This window comes from Saccopteryx bilineata, chromosome 3 (genome assembly GCF_036850765.1).
Source record: "Saccopteryx bilineata isolate mSacBil1 chromosome 3, mSacBil1_pri_phased_curated, whole genome shotgun sequence".
Taxonomy (NCBI): domain Eukaryota; kingdom Metazoa; phylum Chordata; class Mammalia; order Chiroptera; family Emballonuridae; genus Saccopteryx; species Saccopteryx bilineata.
In genome coordinates, this window is record NC_089492.1 from 150,606,473 (window position 1) to 150,623,472 (window position 17,000).

Here is a 17,000-nt window from a genome sequence, read left to right on the forward strand (position 1 = left end):
CGGGCCTCAGAAGGCCCCTCAAGTCTCCCGTTTTATGTTAAATGAAAGTTTTTGCAATGAATTAATAATATCCTGGAGCTTTTAACATACAAATAAAGGCTCCTTTTCGAAGCCGGTAACAAAATGCCACCCCAAGGGGCCCCTCTTCCATCGCCGGGGTGGGCGGTTCTCGCAAAACGCCTGGGACACCGGCCACAACTGGGGGTCTCGCCACTGAACCTCCAAACAGCCCCATCCAATAGGCGGGCTTATTGTTCGCACTTCACAGATGAAGGAGTTGGTTCAATGGGAATGAAGCGACTTAGCCAAGGTCACCGAGAGTTCGCGACCAGAAGGCGCCGCCACGCACCCGCCGGCCGGCCCGGCACCCATGGTCCCCGTCCCAACACGACCGGCCGCCCCGGGCTCCCACCGCTGGTCCTCCAGTGCCGGGAAGCCCCGAGGGACTCGCCGAGCACCCCCTGAGAGCCCGCCAACACAGCTAGCCGACACTCCCTCACCCGCAACCTGCGGGCCGCGCGCACCGCCAGGGCGGGCTCCCAGGGCGCGTGCGCGTTACCGCCCCTACGCCGGATCTCTGGGCTCCAGGCAAAATGCGGAAGTGGATAACAGCCTGGGAAGGGAGGGGTGGAGAGCGGGAAAACCCGGAGTGGATACCTCGGCGCCGCAAAAGCGGGAAGGGGAGAGCGGGGAATGCGGGATCTCGCAGGCCAAGACCGGAATCCGCCTCCTGCATTTTCATTGGGAGTATGAGGGCCAAGGAAGAGTCTGGCTCTTATAGCCCCAGTCCTGCCACCCGCACCCCATTGTTCCTTCGCCCTCCACCTCTGCCCGAGCAGGCCCCTCGAATGGGCTTGTCAGGAATTTTACTCTTTTTTTCATTTTTAGGTTTTATTTATTGATTTTAGAGAGAGGTGGGAGAGAGAGAGAGAGAGAGAACGGGGAGGGGAGGACTTAGAGAGAGAAGGGGGAAGGACTTGAAGAGAGAGAGAAAGAAAAGCAGGGACAGACAACAGGAAGTTGTCTAGCTATTTCTAGTATGTTCCTTGACCAGGCAAGCCTGGGGTTTACAATCTGGTACCGCAAAGGTCTTATCCACCGCCACCTCAGGCAGGAATTTTACTCTTAAGAAAAAAACCACAACCCTGACCTATGGTGGTGCAGTGGATAAAGCGTGGACCTGGAACACGGAGGTCACCGCTTTGAAACCCTGGGCTTGCCTGGTGGAGGCACATGTGGGAGTTGATGCTTCCTGCCCCTTCCCCCTTCTTTCTCTCCTCTCTAAAATGAATAAATAACATCTTTAAAAAAGAAAGAGGGAGAAAGAGAAAAAACAACCACGGCTGTGGTGTATGGATAGAGTGTCCTCCTGGGATGAGTTCGAAACCCAAGGTTGCAGCAAACTTGAGCGTGGACTCACCAGCTTGAGCACGGGGTCACCGGCTTGAACCCAAGGTCACTGGCTTGAGCAAAGGGTCACTGGCTCAGCTGGAAACCCTCTGTCAAGGCATATACGAGAAAGCAGTTAATGAACAGCTAAGCTGCCACAAGATGCTGCTTGTAAAGCCAGTAGCCGTGGCCACCACCACAGCCGCCTGGCCTATGCAGGTTCACATTTGATTTGGACAGATGGTAATGAAACAATGGAGCCAAGAACTGGTGGACCATTAGTTTTAATTCTGGCTTGCACCTGGCAGGCAAGAAATACACACAGTGGGCTTGGTCCTGAGATTATCATTGGAGGAGAGAGCAGAGAGGAGAGCAGAAAGAGGCCATGTGGCCAGGAGAAGCAGCCAAGATGGTGGAGTATTGAGTGAGAGGCCAGTTTGTGCAGTTTGATGCTGGAGAAGGAAGGAGATGGGGAATAGAGGTGAATAAGTCTGGTGAGCTAGAAACCTTTGATTCTAGGAAACTTGGATAAATCAGTAGCTTTGTGAGCACTGAATGTGAGTAGGTTTTGGGAGCCCAGTGTGTGTTTTTTACTTGCCCGCCGAGTGCAAGCTAGGATTAAAGACTATGGCCCATCAAAAAAAAGAAAAAAGAAATACACACAGTGGGAAAACACTTCCCTTTCCATTCAGTTTTGAAAAGATCTTAGTATTAAAAGGGTGGAAAAGGCTTAGTCTTAAAACTAAGCCTTAGGCCTCACCTGTGGTGGCGCAGTGGATAAAACGTTGACCTGGAATGCTGAGGTCGCCAGTTCGAAACCTGCACTTGTCTGGTCAAGGCACATATGGGAGTTGATGCTTCCTGCTCCTCCCCCCTTTCTCTCTCTCTCTCTCTCTCTCTCTCTCTCTCTCCTCTCTAAAATAAATAAATTAATTAATTAATTAAAAATAAAACTAAGCCTTAGGCTATAACGACCCTGCCTGCTTACAGTCTGTCCCCCACACCCAATTCAAACTATAAGCAAGCAAATATATACATCATATTTGCAAACTTATTTGACCCACACTACTCATCTCTCTCCTTATCTGTGTGTCTGTGTGTCCATCCTTTTCTCTCTCTCTCTCTCTTTCCCTCTCTCCATCCCCCCTCTCTCACTAAAAAAGAAAGAGAAAGAAAGAAAGGAAGAAAGAAAAGAAAAGAAACCACTGTAAGGTCAAGGGTTCTAAGGGCTTGCCAGGTCAAGGCATATACAAGAAGCAACCTATGAGTTGATGCTTCCTGCTCCTTCACTCCCCCCTTTCTCCCTCTTTCCTTAAAAAGAAAAAAAGAAACAACCACATAATAACAACAATAAGTTGGACCCAAAACTGCTCTAAAAAATAGTCTATTAAAAATAAACAAGAAGCCTGGTTGAAGCATCATCTCAAAGCCCAGAGGGTACCAGTTGAATCCCTGATCAGGGCACATACAGGAACAGATAGATGTTCCTGTCTCTTTCTCTCTCCTCCTTCCTTTATCACTAAAATCAGTCAATAAAAGAATGTGCCTGACCAGGTGGTGACGCAGTGGATAGAGCGTTGAACTGGGAAGCAGAGGACCCAGGTTCAAAACCCCAAGGTCACTCACTTGAGATCAGGCTCACCAGCTTGAGCATGGGGTCACTGGCTTGAGTGTAGGATCATAGATATGACCCCATGGTTGCTGGCTTGAGCCCAAAGGTTGCTGGCTTGAAGCCCAAGGTCGCTGGCTTGAGCAAGGGGTCATTTAGTCTGCTATAGCTCCCAGTCAAGGCATATATGAGAAAGCAATCAATGAACAACTAAGGTGCTGCAACAAAGAATTGATGCTTCTCATCTCTCTCCCTTCCTGTCTGTCTGTCTTTACCTGTCTCTCTATCTGTCTCTCTCTCTGTCTCTGTAGCACAAATAATAATAATAAATAAATAAATGTAAAAGAAAAATATAAAGAGAAAAAGAAAAGAAACATTTATCCAGAGTACTGTTGAAACAGGATAATAATGGTACCTGGCAAGAACAAAGATAGATGTCAATGGTAATTACCATGAGGGACCCTAGAGTGTTCCAGAAGAAATATTTCTGATGAGGAGATTGGGTGGTCACAAAGGGGAAGCCACCCAGGCTGGGCTCAGAAGGACCAGGCCACTGCAGAGAGACTGGAAAAATAGGTGAGGGCCCATGCAGAAAGAGCAAATGAGCCAAATATAGCCCAACACCATTTTCTTTGGCCTTCATATTGCTTTCTTTCTTTCTTTCTTTCTTTTAAGTGAGAGGAAGGGAGATAGTAAGACAAATTCTGCATGTACCCCAAATGGGATCCACACAGCAACCCCCATCTTGGGCCAATGCTTGAGTCAACTGATTTATTTTTAGCACCAGAGGCTAATGGCTCAAACCAAAGCTATCCTCAGTACCTGTGGACCACACTCAAACCAATGGAGCATAGCTGCGGGAGAAGAGGGAGAGAAGGAGGAAAGGGAGGCAGAGAGAAAAAACAGATGGTCACTTCTTTTGTGTGCCCTGACCAGGAATCAAACCCAGGACATTCATACCCCAGGCCAACATGCTATCCACTGAGCCAAATGGCCAGGGCACGTATTACTTTCTTAAAATTGTATTTATTTGCAAACATTCTAAATTTGGGAGATTTCATGTAAATATCCAGATTTCCAGATTCTCTTGACAAATTGGAGCTTGTGGCAGCACTGGACTCACCTTCTGGTGTGGCAGGCATGGGGTCTGCATATGCCCTCCCTCTGGGCAGCCTCACTGGCCTCTGTGGCTCCTGGAGGACTTGAGTCATCACCATCCCTAATACTCACAAATCACCCCTGAGCTAGAGTTAAGGCAAAGGTCAAGTCCAGTCATTTTAAGTTGATTAGTGAATTGGTTCACTTTGGTCACCCTACCAGGGCAGGAATGAGACTAATGACTTGTAATTCTGATGGAAATAGGGTGAAGAGATTAGCCCAAAGGAAGAGATAGTGCTCCAGACAGCCCATGCAATGCCATACGGAGTCCTGAGCATCTAGAGAACAGGTGGAGGATGGGGTGGGGTTAGGAAATTGAAAAAAAGGAGACAAATTGTCACTTCACAATTCTGGACTATTTCCAACACAACAAAGCATTTCTCTCTAGCAGCGATGTTAAAATCACAGTGCTTGGCCTGCAGTTTTTCTTTACTGGTGTCCATGGTAGACATGATTAGTTAATAACAGTCCACTTTCCCTCTGAACCCAGATGTAATTTCACTATTATTTTCTCCGTCCAAGACATCCATGGATTAGGGTTGGCCATCTCTTCCCCATAACACCTCTCCTTCCTCTAATACCCTGTAGGATACACACGGCCGTCACTGATTTACAAATGTTTCTTAAATTTTTACAATGTGGGGAGTACATCAGTGCTGGATGCTGAGGATATAGCACTGACAAAGCATACTCCTCTTTCATCTACATAAATAATTATTTCAATTATAATTATGATTCAGTAGGGCTAACATTTAGAGAGTGCCATAAAAGCTCTGTTATTTACTTCACTTAACCGTCTGATCTACTAGGTTGCATTATAGTCATGTCCAAAGAAGTAAACTATCTTGCCAAGGTCACACAGCTAGTTTAGTATCAAAGGCAGAACTGGTAGCCAGGGAGTGTGGCTCCAGAAGCTGGGCATTTAGTCCTTCACAACTCCTATAGCAGTAAGGAAAAGTGCAAGGTGGTGAGAGCAAGTAGAAGAATAATCCAGCTTTAGTTTTAGTGGTGGGGAAAGTATCCCTGTGAAGGTGACATTGAAGCAGAAACCAAAGGAGAAGAATAAAGTCCCAGGGTCAGAGGCAGATTAAGGTTGGTTGAGGCTCAGGCACAGAGGAAAATATTTGGCCCCTTAAAATAAAAGAGAGAGGGAAAATAAAAATACATGTTAACCTTTTTTTTTTTTAACAGAGACAGAGAGAGAGAGTCAGAGAGAGGGATAGATAGGGACAGACAGACAGGAACAAAGAGAGATGAGAAGCATCAATCATTAGTTTTTCATTGCAACACCTTAGTTGTTCATTGATTGCTTTCTCATATGTGCCTTGACCATGGGACTACAGCAGCCGAGAAACCCCTTACTCAAGCCAGCGACCTTGGGTCCAAGACAGTGAGCTTTTGCTCAAACCAGATGAGCCTGCGCTCAAGCTGGTGACCTTGGGGTCTCGAACCTGGGTCCTCCGCATCCCAGTCCGATGCTCTAACCACTGCGCAACCTCCTGGTCAGGCAACCATATTTTTAAATAAATAAAAAACATTATGTTAAAATTGCATTTATGAGCCTGACCAGATGGTGGTGCAGTGGATAGAGCATCTGACTGGAACTTGGAGGACCCAGGTTTGAGATGCCAAGGTTGCCAGCTTGAGCGCAGGCTTACCAGTTTGAGCATGGGATCACTGGCTTGAGTGTGGGATCATGGACATGATCCCATGGTCGCTGGCTTGAGCCCAGGGTCACTGGCTTCAGCAAGGGGTCACTCACTCTGCTGTAGCACATGTGAGAAAATAATCACTGAACAATTAAAGGAGCTGCAATGAAGAATTGATGCTTCTCATCTCACCCTTCCTGTCTGTCTCTCCCTATCTGTCCCTCTCTCTGACTCTCTCCTTGTCTCTGTTAAAAAAAATTTGCGGCCCTGGCCGGTTGGCTCAGCAGTAGAGCATCGACCTGGCGTGCGGGGGATCCGGGTTTGACTCCCGGCCAGGGCACATAGGAGAAGCGCCCATTTGCTTCTCCACCCCCCCTCCTTCCCTCTGTCTCTCTCTTCCTCTCCCGCAGCCAAGGCTCCATTGGAGCAAAGATGGCCCGGGCGCTGGGGATGGCTCCTTGGCCTCTGCCCCAGGTGCTAGAGTGGCTCTGGTCGCGGCAGAGCGACGCCCCGGAGGGGCAGAGCATCGCCCCCTGGTGGGCAGAGCATCGCCCCTGGTGGGCATGCCAGGTGGATCCCGGTCGGGTGCATGCGGGAGTCTGTCTGACTGTCTCTCCCAGTTTCCAGCTTCAGAAAAATAAAAAATAAAAAATTGCAATAAGCATCAAGAGTGAGTCTTAGATGGATGTAACAGAGGGAATCTGGTCATTTTTTAAAATTAAACATTGTTCAGACTTAAATATAAATAAAACAGAAATAATGATGGAACAGAGCTGAAGATGACTATGACTGACAAATAACATGAAGAGAATTACATCTTACTGGTGTAATCTATTACACATAGATTCCTAACTAAAATACAGTATTCTAGAGTGACATCAGAGAAATGGCACCGTGAAGAGTGCTCCCAGATATCTCTCCCCAAAATTTCAACAAGTTCTTCAACCAAAGAGAGAGAAATCTATCCTTGGAGCATCTGGAAGTCCCACACACTGAACACGAAGTGCTATCAACAAAACCAACCTCAGATGTCATTAAGGAAAAAGAAATTGAATATCATGGATACAAAAGACAGAGATGTAGCATAGATAGATGAAGAAAAATCTATAGAGAAAAAATTTAGTATATTGGAAACCTTGGAGCTAAATGACAGAGAATTTAAAATAGAAATCCTAAATATACTCAGATATACAAGAAAACACAGAAAAGCAATTTAGGGAGCTCAGAAAACAACTCAACAAACACAAAGAATATATTACCAAGGAAATTGAAACTATAAAAACAAATCAAACAGATGAAAAACTCAATTCATGAACTGAAAAACGAGGTAACAAACTTAGCTAATAGAACAGGCCAGGTAGAAGGTAAGATTAGTGACATAGAAGACAAGCAACTTGAGGCACAACAGAGAGAAGAAGAGAGAGAGACTAAAAAATTTTTAAAAATGAGAAAGTCCTACAGGAATTGTCTGACTCCATCAAAAAGACTAACATAAGAATAATAGGTATATCAGAAGGAGAAGAGAGAGAAAATGAAATGGAGAACATATTCAAACAAATAATAGACGAGAACTTCCCAAGCCTGTGGAAAGAACTAAAGACTCGAATTCAAGAAGCAAACAGAACACCAAGTTTTCTTAACCCCAACAAACGTACTCCAAGGCACATCATAATGAAATTGGCACAAACCAATGACAAAGAAAAAAATTCTCAAGGCATCCAGGGAAAAGAAGAATACAACATATAAAGGAAGGCCTATTGCCTGACCAGGCAGTGGTGCAGTGGATAGAGAGTCGGACTGGGATGCAGAGGACCCAGGTTCGAGACCCTGAGGTCGCCAGCTTGAGCGAGGGCTCATCTGGTTTGAGCAAAAGCTCACCAGCTTGAACCTAAGGTCACTGGCTCCAGCAAGGGGTTACTCGGTCTGCTGAAGGCCCGCGGTCAAGGCACATATGAGAAAGCAATCAATGAACAACTAAGGTGTTGCAACGTGCAATGAAAAACTAATGATTGATGCTTCTCATCTCTCTTTGTTCCTGTCTGTCTGTCCCTGTCTATCTCTCTCTCTCTGATTCACTCTCTGTCTCTGTAAAAAAATAAATAATAAAAATATATAAAAAAAATAAAAAAAAGAATGAAATCTTAAAAAAAAAAAAAAGAAAGGCCTATTAGATTATCATCAGATTTCTCAGCAGAAACTCTACAAGCTAGAAGAGAGTGGACCCCAATATTTAAAGTTCTGAAAGAGAGGAACTTTCAGCCAAGAATACTATACCCATCAAAGCTATCCTTCAAATACAAAGGAGAAATAAAAACATTCACAGACACAGAAAAGATGAGGGAATTTATCATCAGAAAACCCCCACTCCAGGAATTACTAAAGGGAGTTTTCCAACTAGATACAAAGAACAAAACAAAACAAAGGCCCTGGCCGGTTGGCTCCTCGGTAGAGCGTCGGCCTGGCGTGTGGGAGTACCGGGTTCAATTCCTGGCCAGGGCACACAGGAGAAGTGCCCATCTGCTTCTCCACCCCTCCTCCTCTCCTTCCTCTCTGTCTCTCTCTTCCCCTCCTGCAGCCAAGGCTCCATTGGAGCAATGATGGCCCAGGCGCTGAGGATGGCTCTGTGGCCTCTGCCTCAGGCACTAGAGTGGCTCTGGAAGCGACAGAGCGATGCCCCAGAGGGATAGAGCATCACCCCCTGGTGGGCATGCCGGGTGGATCCCGGTCGGGTGCATGCGGGAGTCTGTCTGACTGCCTCCCCATTTCCAGCTTTGGAAAAATTAAAAAAAAAAACAACAACAACAAAAACAAAACCACAAGTAAAATCTCCACCAAGAACACAATAAAACCAAATTTAAACTGTGACAACAAAAACAAAAAAATAAGAAGAGAAGATGGAGATTAACAGTAGCAAAGGACGATGGTATGCAGAAGCACTCATAAGATAGTGTACTACAATGAACACTATCCCTTTTCATTACTTAATGGTAACCACCCCTGAAAAAACCAGAAGCACATGACTTAAAAAAAAGTAGCAACAGAAGAAAGAAGTATGGAATACAAACAAACAAAAACAAATGATAAAAAAAAGAAAAGAATCAAACAAGATACAAAAATAACAGCAAGCATTTTATAAAATGGCAATAGGGAACCCGCAACTGTCAAATAACACTAAATGTAAATGGATTAAACTCACCAATAAAAATACACAGAGTAGCAGAATGGATTAAAAAGAAAATCCAACTGTATGCTGCCTACAAGAAACACATCTAAGCAATAAGGATAAAAACAAAATCAAAGTGAAAGGCTGGAAAACAATACTCCAAGCAAATAACCTCCCAAAAAAAGCAGGTGTAGCAATACTCATATCTAATAATGCTGACTACAAGACAGAAAAAGTAATCAGAGACAAAAATGGTCATTTCATAATGATTAAGGGGACAATGAATCAAGAAGACATAACAATTCTTAATATATATGCACCAAACCAAGGAGCACCAAAATATATAAGACAGCTACTGATTGACCTAAAAACAAAAACTGACAAAAATACAATCATACTTGGAGACCTCAATACACTGCTGATGGCTCTAGATCGTTCATCCAAACAGAAAATCAATAAAGATATATTGGCCTTAAATGAAACACTAGAGTAATTGGATATAATAGACATCTACAGGACATTTCATCCCAAAGCAACAGAGTATATGTTTTTCTCTAGCGTACATGAAACATTCTCAAGAATTGACCATATATTGGGTCACAAAAATAACATCAGCAAATTCAGAAAAATTGAAATTGTACCAAGCATATTTTCTGATCATAAAGCCTTGAAACTAGAATTCAACTGCAAAAAAGAGGGGGAAAAACCCACAAAAATGTGGAAACTAAACAACATACTTTTAAAAAATGAATGGGTCAAAGAAGAAATAAGCACAGAGATCAAAAGATATATACAGACAAATGAAAATGACAATACGACATATCAGAATCTCTGGGATGCAGCAAAAGCAGTAATAAGAGGGAAGTTCATATCACTTCAGGCCTATATGAACAAACAAGAGAGAGCCCAAGTAAATCACTTAACTTCATACCTTAAGGAACTAGAAAAAGAAGAACAAAGACAACCCAAAACCAGCCGAAGAAAGGAGATAATAAAAATCAGAGCAGAAATAAATGAAATAGAGAACAAAAAAACTGTAGAAAAAAATCAATAAAACAAGGAGCTGGTTCCTTGAAAAGATCAACAAGATTGACAAACCCTTGGCAAGACTCATCAAGGAAAAAAGAGAAAGGACTCATATAAACAAAATCCAAAATGAAAGAGGAGAAATCACCACAGACATCATAGATATACAAAGAATTATTGTAGAATACTATGAAAAACTATATGCCACCAAATTTAACAATCTAGAAGAAATGAATAAATTCCTAGAACAATACAACCTTCCTAGACTGAATTATGAAGAAGCAGAAAGCCTAAACAGACCAATTAGCAGGGAGGAAATAGAAAAAACTTTTAAAAACCTCCCCAAAAATAAAAGTCCAGTCCCAGATGGTTATACTAGTGAATTCTATCAAACATTCAAAGAAGACTTGGTTCCTATTCTACTCAAAGTTTTCCAAAAAATTGAAGAAGAAACAATACTTCCAAACACATTTTATGAGGCCAACATAACCCTCATACCAAAACCTGGCAAGGACAGCACACAAAAAAAGAAAACTACAAACCAATATCTCTAATGAATACAGATGCTAAAATACTAAACAAAATACTAGCAAATCGTATACAGCAACATATTAAAAAAATAATACATCATGATCAAGTGTGATTCATCCCAGAATCTCAAGGATGGTTCAACATACATAAAACAGTTAATGTAATACACCATATCAACAAAACAAAGAGCAAAAACCACATGATCTTATCAATAGATGCAGAAAAGGCATTCGATAAAATACAACACAACTTTAGGTTTAAGACACTCAACAAAATGGGTATAGAAGGAAAATATCTCAACATGATAAAGGCCATATATGATAAACCATCAACTAACATCATATTAAATGGCATAAAACTGAGGACTTTCCCCCTTAAATCGGGAACAAGACAGGGTTATCCACTCTCTCCATTCTTATTTAACATGGTGCTAGAAGTTCTGGCCAGAGCAATCAGACAAGATAAAGGAATAAAAGGCATCCATATCGGAAAAGAAGTAAAGTTATCACTTTTTGCAGATGATATGATCCTATACATCAAAAACCCCAAAGACTCTACAAAAAGATTACTAGAAACAATAAACCAATACAGTAAGGTTGCAGGATACAAAATTAATATACAAAAGTCCATAGCCTTTCTATATTCCAACAATGAAACATTAGTAAACGAACTCAATAATCTAGAGAGGCCCTAGCCGGTTGGCTCAGCAGTAGAGCGTCGGCCTGGCGTGCGGGGGACCCGGATTCAATTTCTGGCCAGGGCACATAGGAGAAGCGCCCATTTGCTTCTCCACCCCCCCTTCCTCTCTGTCTCTCTCTTCCCCTCCCACACCCAAGGCTTCATTGGAGCAAAGATGGTCCGGGCGCTGGGGATGGCTCCTTGGCCTCTGCCCCAGGCAGAGTGGCTCTGGTCACAGCAAAGCGATGCCCCATAGGGGCAGAGCATCACCCCCTGGTGGGCAGAGCATCGCCCCTGGTGGGCGTGCCGGGTGGATCCCGGTCGGGCGCATGCGGGAGTCTGTCTGACTGTCTCTCCCCATTTCCAGCTTCAGAAAAATACAAAAAAAAAATAATCTAGAGATATTTCTCTGAACATATGTACCCTGATTTATTAATGTCACCCCATTAAAATTAATTAAAAAAAAAAGAAAAGAAATGCTTAGAAACTTAAAAAATAAAAGAAAACAAACTAAAAAAAATAACCCCCTAGGGACAAGATGGCAATGGAGTAGGCGGACGTACCAACTTCCACCTCCCAGAACCAAAGTGGATTACAAACTAATTTTAAGAGCCATCATCTGGAAAACCAACTTTAGACTAAACTAAGAGGACTTTTCAACCAAGGAACACTGAAGAAGCCACACTGAGACTGGTAGGAAAAGCAGAAACGCGAAGAGGGCTGCCCAGCTCCCCGGAGCGAATGGCAGGAAGTGAGTTTAGCAGAGAGGGGAGGGTCCTGAGCCCCAGGAACAAAGCCCCAGCCCACAGCCCCAGAGCCTAGAAGAGGCATATGGACAGTATTTAGCTGGAAACAAGACAGGATACTGTTTGTGAGAAAGAGACTGATTTCTCAGATCCAGGATTCTTCTTAAAGGGACCGGGCAGAAAACCTCTATCACAACCACTCACCCGGGGCTCCTGGGGATGGGGGGAGAGAGGAGAGGACCAGAGCAGCGGGAAGAGAGTGTAATCTGGGAGGCACAGGGAGAAACATTTTGAGAGGCAGCCACCCTAACCCCTGGGCTGAGTCACTTCCCAAATCTAAAGTGAATATTTCCCCTGGAAACAGTAATACCAGCAAAGGGAAGCAGGACACCAGCCAAACAAGCTCTCGTGCGGCACTCAGAGCAGAGTTGTTTAGAAGGAGGGAGCTTTTGGGACTACAGTAGTGAGTGTTAGGGTCTGAGCTGCAGTACCCGCACCCACACGGCTGAGGGCTCACTGTAGGGTGGGCGGCGGCAGGACGCAGAAGCGCAGTTCTGTCGGCAAGGGCAGAAGCCGGCTGGCCACCACTGAGGCCCAGGTGTGAGCTCAGTCTTGCCCGGCTGGGGAGGAGGGGACATGCAAAAGCAGTCAAGCCCAGCTGTGGGCCACCTGCAATCCAGCCTGCGGGAGAAGGGCAGGAGTCCCGGAAGGGGTGGTGACCTACCCTTGAGCAAGGGCACAGGAGCACAGCCTTGCCCTGCCTGCAGAACCAAGGCTTGTGGCCTGACTTGGGAGCCGGTTCCTCCCGTGGGAGTGGAGCCAAAAGCCCAAAACAGGTGGAGTACCGCTACTGAGCCGTGGGCTTGCAGTCCCGCCTGGCCTGTGGAGCCAAGGCTTGCAGCCGTCCCACAAGCGGGCTCCTCCTGCAAGGGCGGGGCAAAAGCCCCGAATCAGGCGGAGACCTGCAGCTGAGCAAAGGTGCTCACCCCTGCCCTCAGGGCCGAGCATAACACCACCCATGGGGGCAGGGCGAAGGCCAAGGCCACCAAGGCTTGTACACCTGAGCACTGATCACAGCCACTCCCCGTGAAGGAGAGGAAGAAACAACAGCAACAGCCCCAGTGGTCAGGCACCAGCAACGCCCATACCTGAATGTCCTAGGCAGCAACAGCAGAGGGGGTGGTGAGCCTGCAGACAGACCACACCTAGGGAACACAGAGGACACACCCAGTGAACTCCAGTGGCCAAAACCTTCTTTTACACAGACAAAATGAGAAAGCACAGAAATGCAACACAAATGAATCAAGAGAAATGCCCAGAAAAGGACCTGAATGAGTCAGATACAACCAAATTACCGGATGCAGAGTTTAAAATAACAATTGTTAGGATGCTCAAAGATATTAGAACAACAATAGATGGTCATTACAAACACCCAAATAAAGAGATAGCAAATATAAAAAAGGACATTGAAATAATAAAAAAGAATCAGTCAGAAATGACAAATACAATATCAGAAATGAAGAACACAATGGAAGGAATTAAAAGCAGGATGGATGAAGCTGAGAATCGAATCAGTGAGTTAGAGGACAAGATAAATAAAGGCATGGAAGCAGAGCAGAAAAAAGAAAAGAGACTCAAAAAGTCTAAGGAAACTCTAAGAGAGCTCTGTGACAACACGAAGAGAAATAACATCCGCATCATAGGGGCTCCTGAAGAAGAAGAGAAAGAACAAGGGATAGAGACTGTGTTCAAACATATCATAGCTGAGGCAGGAAAACAGTTAAGGCAGGAAAACATCTCACAAGTTTAAGAAGCAAGAGAACTCCATTAAAGAGAAACCCAAAGAAATCTACACCAAGACACATTATAATTAAAATACCAAAGCTTGCCTGACTGGGTGGTGGCGCTGTGGATAGAGCATTAGACTGGGATGCAGAGGACCCAGGTTTGAGACCCCAAGGTCGCCAGCTTGAGCGCAGGATCATCTGGTTTGAGCAAAGCTCACCAGCTTGGACCCAAGGTTGCTGGCTCCAGCAAGGGGTTACTCAGTCTGCTGAAGGCCCACAGTCAAGGCACATATGAGAAAGCAATCAATGAACAACTAAGGTGTCACAACGAAAAACTAATGATTGATGCTTCTCATCTCTCTCTGTTCCTGTCTGCCTGTCCCTATCTATTCCTTTTTCTGACTCTCTCTGTCTCTGTAAAAAACAAACAAACAAACAAAAACCCAAAAAATAAAATACCAAAGCTAAATGATAAAGAGAAAATATTAAAAGCTGCTAGAGAAAAAAAGACTATCAACTACAAAGGAGCCCCCATAAGGATGACTTCCAACTTCTCAACAGAAACACTTGAGGCCAGAAGGGAATGGCAGGAAACATTCAAAGTAATGCAAAACAAGAGCCCACAACCAAGACTACTTTATCCAGCAAGGCTATCGTTTAAAATCGAAGGAGAAATAAAAAGCTTTCCTGATAAAAAAAAAAACCTCAAGAAATTCACTACAACCAAACCAAGGCTGCAAGAAATACTAAGGGGCCTGTTGTAAACAGATCAAAGGAGAAAAAGAATATAGCAAAAGAGGAATACAGTTTTAAAGAATAAAATGGCAATAAACAATTACATATCAATAATAACTTTAATGTAAATGGATTAAATGATCTGATCAAAAGACACAGGGTAGCTGCGTGGATAAGAAAACAGGACCCATACATATGCTGTCTACAAGAGACACACCTTAAAACAAAAGATGCACATAGACTGAAGATAAAAGAATGGAAAAAATATTTCACGCAAATGGAAATGAAAAAAAAGCTGGGATAGCAATACTTATATCAGACAAAATGGACTTTAAAACAAAGACTATAGTAAGAGATGAAGAAGGTCACTACATAATGATAAAGGGAGCAACCCAACAGGAAGATATAACTGTTATAAATATCTACGCACCTAATATAAGAGCACCTAAATATATAAAGCAGACTTTGATGGATTTAAAGGGTGAGATGAACAGCAATACTATAATAGTAGGGGATTTCAATACCCCACTAACATCACTAGATAGATCCTCAAGAAAGAAAATTAACAAAGAAACAGCAGACTTAAAGGACATACTAGATCAACTCGATATAATAGATATCTTCAGAACCTTTCACCCCAAAGCAGCAGAATATACATTCTTTTCAAGGGCTCATGTTACATTCTCTAGGATAGACCACATGTTAGGGCACGAAAAAGGTCTCAACAAATTTAAGAAGATTGAAATCATATCAAGCACTTTCTCTGATCACAATGACATGAAACTAGAAATCAATCACAACAGAAAAACTGAAAAATACTCAAACACTTGGAAACTAAATAGCATGTTATTAAATAATGAATGGGTTAAAAATGAGATCAAAGAAGAAATTTAAAAATTCCTAGAAACAAACCATAACGAGTATACATCCACTCAAAATTTATGGGACACAGCAAAAGCAGTCCTGAGAGGGAAGTCATAGCATTACAGGCATACCTCAAGAAGCTAGAAAAAGCTCAAATAAACAACTTGACCCTGCATCTAAAAGAACTAGAAAAAGAACAGCAAGTAAAGCCCAGAGCTAGTAGAAGGAAGGAAATAATAAAGATCAGAGCAGAAATAAATGACATAGAGGCTAAAGAAACAATACAGAGGATCAATGAAACCGGGAGCTGGTTCTTTAAAAAAAGTAAACAAGATTGATGAACCTTTAACCAGACTCACCAAGAAAAAAAGAGAGAGGACTCAAATAAATAAAATTAGAAATGACAGTGGAGAAATAATAACCGACACAACAGAAATACAAGATATTGTAAGAAAATACTATGAAGAACTGTACGCCAAAAAACTAGATAAAATAGACAAATTCCTTGAAACATATAATCTTCCAAAAATTAATCTGGAAGAATCAGAAAACCTAAACAGACCAATTACAACAAATGAGATTGAAACAGTTATAAAAAAAAACTCCCAAAAAAGAAAAGTCCTGGGCCTGATGGCTTCAAAAGTTCTACCAAATAGTCAAAGAACTAACTCCTATCCTTCTCAAGCTATTTCAAAAAATTCAAGAGGAAGGAAGACTTCCAAGCTCCTTTTATGAGGCAAGTATAATTTTGATTCCAAAACCAAGCAAAGACAACACAAAGAAAGAAAATTATAGGCCAATATCCCTAATGAATTTAGATGCTAAAATCCTCAACAAAATATTAGCAAACAGGATCCAGGAATATATGAAAAAAATCATACACCATGATCAAGTGGGATTTATCCTAGGGAGGCAAGGCTGCTACAATATTTGCAAATCAATCAATGTGATTCATCACATAAACAAAAGGAAGGAGAAAAACCACATGATAATTTCAATAGATGCAGAAAAAGCATTTGATAAAATCCAGCACCCATTCATGATCAAAACTCTCAGCAAAGTGGGAATACAGGGAACATACCTCAAAATGATAAAGGCCATCTATGACAAACCCACAGCCAACATCATACTCAATGGGCAAAAATTAAAAGCAATCCCCATAAGATCAGGAACAAGGCAGGGGTGCCCCCTTTCACCACTCTTTTTTTTTTTAAACCACTAATTTTTCTGTGTGTGTGTGTGTTGTTGTTTTTTTACTGAGACAGAGAATGAGTCAGAGAGAGGGATAGACAGGGACAGACAGACAGAAAAAGAGAGAGATGAGAAGCATCAATCATTAGTTTTTCATTGTGCGTTGCAACACCTTAGTTGTTCATTGATTGCTTTCTCATATGTGCCTTGACCGTGGGCCCTCAGCAGACTGAGTAACCCCTTGCTGGAGCCAGCAACTTTCGGTTCAAGCTGGTGGGATTTTGCTCAAACCAGATGAGCCCGCTCTCAAGCTGGTAACCTCAGGGTCTCGAACTTGGGTCCTCTGCATCCCAGTCCAATGCTCTATCCACTGCACAACTGCCTGGTCAGGCCCTTTCACCACTCTTATTCAAAATAGTTCTGGAAGTCCTAGCCACAGCAATCAGACAAGAAAAGGAAATAAAAGGCATCCAA

The 17,000-nt window shown here is 43.2% G+C and overlaps 1 protein-coding gene across 11 annotated transcripts in view; it reads right to left on the reverse strand.

Moving 5' to 3' along the window:
- The window catches only part of KANSL3 (KAT8 regulatory NSL complex subunit 3), a 63,477-nt gene extending 62,920 nt beyond the window's left edge, over positions 1-557 (reverse strand). For 7 of the 11 annotated variants that reach the window (XM_066267755.1, XM_066267753.1, XM_066267754.1 and 4 more), the window contains exon 1: positions 91-493. The gene's annotated coding sequence lies outside the window, so the exon portion shown is untranslated. Of the gene's footprint in view, positions 1-90 lie in introns of all 11 variants that reach the window. The other 4 variants (XM_066267750.1, XM_066267752.1, XM_066267749.1 and 1 more) reach the window with 4 other exon arrangements.
- Between the last annotated feature and the right edge of the window lie 16,443 nt (positions 558-17,000).